Source organism: Myotis myotis, unplaced genomic scaffold (genome assembly GCF_014108235.1).
Source record: "Myotis myotis isolate mMyoMyo1 unplaced genomic scaffold, mMyoMyo1.p scaffold_m19_p_42, whole genome shotgun sequence".
Lineage (NCBI taxonomy): Eukaryota > Metazoa > Chordata > Mammalia > Chiroptera > Vespertilionidae > Myotis > Myotis myotis.
The window spans coordinates 1063196-1065461 of record NW_023416349.1 but is presented as its reverse complement, the minus strand read 5'-3'; positions in this window follow the sequence as shown (position 1 = coordinate 1065461).

Below are 2266 nucleotides of genomic sequence, written 5' to 3'. Positions count from 1 at the left end.
CACTGGCTGAACCTTACTGAGTAGCTATGCCATCCACTTTTCTCAATAAACATATAACTTAGATTTAAAATCTTCTCCTCTCTGCACTGACATGAGTCACTCTTCCACACAAATCTGAAGTAATATAACAGCTGACCTTTACTGGGTTTTCATTTTATCAAGTTCCTGTGGGGAAAGAGGCACATAATCTTCAAAAGAACTGTGGTGATTTGGTTAGTGTTCTAAGTTATTTAGTCATGTCTTCGTTCATCAGACCCTGATGACACTGTAGACCAGTGATGGCGAACCTTTTGAGCTCGGCGTGTCAGCATTTTGAAAAACTCTAACTTAACTCTGGTGCTGTGTCACATATAGACCAATCAGTCAGACACTTAGCATATTAGGCTTTTATTATATAGGATGTCACCCTAATAAATTTCATGAAAAAATAGCATAGATCCTTGTTTGTACAGCTGCATAGTATTCCATTGTGTAAATGTACCACAGCTTTTGCATCCACTCATCTACTGATGGGCACTTGGGCTATTTCCAGATATTAGCTATTGTAAATAACACTGCCATGAACATAGGATGCATATATTCTTCTGATTGGTATATAGGGCTTCTTAGGATATATTCCTAGGAGTGGGATCACTGGGTCAAATGGAAGTCCCATTTTTAAATTTTCTTGGTGAGTGAACTAAGCCAGTCAGAGAAAGACAGTTACCACTGATCTCACTCATATGTAGAATCTAATGAACAAAATAAACTGATGAACAAAATAGATCGAGAGACATAGAAGCATGAGTCTCAGACAAAGTGGGTCAGGAAGAGATGAACCAAAGAACTTATATGCACATATGCAAAAACCATAGACACAGATTATAATGCAGTGATGTCCTGGGTGGGGTCATGGGTGCTGGTTGGATGGGGTCCATGGGGAAAAGATAGGAACATCTGTAATATTTCCAAAAATAAAAGATAAGTTATAACAAAAGCCATGCTGGCCAGTGGACTCATTTTAGGCATTTGCTCTTCTGACCTCCAAGACACCCATTAGTACTGCATTAATTCACTGTGATGTTGGGACATTGTGACAGATTCTGCAGGAGAAAGACACACCCCATCATCTGGTAGACAACACAGCCAGCACCTGGTTTCCTCTGGTCACCCACCCCTCAGGTCAACACTGTCCTTAGATACCATGAGTATCCTCAGTGTTTGTCATGATGCTCAGCTAAGGAGCTGATCTGAGTCCATAGAAGGACCTCTTGTGGCTGTAGCAGGCCTCTGCCACCAGGACCACCAGGACCAAGAGAACCAGGCCAGCCAGGCTCAGCAGGACTTGGTTCTCACGGGACACACTCCAACCGGCAGGTCCTGAGAGAGATAGGACAGAGGTCACAGAGGAGGAGCCAAAGCCCCTCTCAGGTAAGTGCCCTCCACCTGAGCTCATGTCTCCAGTCTCCTGGATCTGGGAGGTCGCTGCCCAGCCACCCTCTCTCTGCATAAGCAATATCTGCCTTCTTTCTTCTCTTCATTATGAGCCCTGTGGTGATAGCCTTAAGGAATTCTGGGGTCATGAAAGGCAGGTGTGGGGACTGGGTGAGGAGCTTTAAGTCTTCTCCATGGGAGCCCTGCCTGATCCTTCTTTAAGATGCCCCTCTGCAAACTATTGACTCAGCTGATGGGGAATGGCCTCCCTGATATTCCTTGTGTCTTTAGTCGAAGATTCTCTCTCCCTCGGTCCCTTTGCACCTAATCATCCTTCACCTTTCCTGCTCCTTCTGCAAAGACTACCTGTTGGCGCTCTCCATCCAGAGAGCACCCCTGTGCCATTCTCTTCCCTCTCCATCCCCTTTTTCCTTCCCTGCTTCCCCTGCCAGGAACATTACCATTAGCCTCCTCACTGCCAAACAGGCCCTTGTTTTACCTCCATAACTTGTTTCCTAAGCCCCTTTCTTCTAGGACTTACTTCTTCTACCTCTGTAATTTACCCAATAAATGGGCTCCTTACAGTTAAAAAAAAAAAAGACTACCAGTTATTCACCATGAGGACGGCTGGGTTCTGTGGGATCAGGATTGTCTGCAGCTTCTCAAATGCGGATGAAATGAGGGTGGTTTCCTTATCTGTGCTCAGGCTCTGTCTCCTCAGATTCACAGTGACCTACATGCTCTCCCAGCCCCTGGCATGTGTCAGAGGCCTGCATGGTGGGTGAGTGGTGAAGACCTCATAGCTTTTGTGGCAGCTGATGGTGTGGATATGTCTTCCAAACCAGTCACTGCT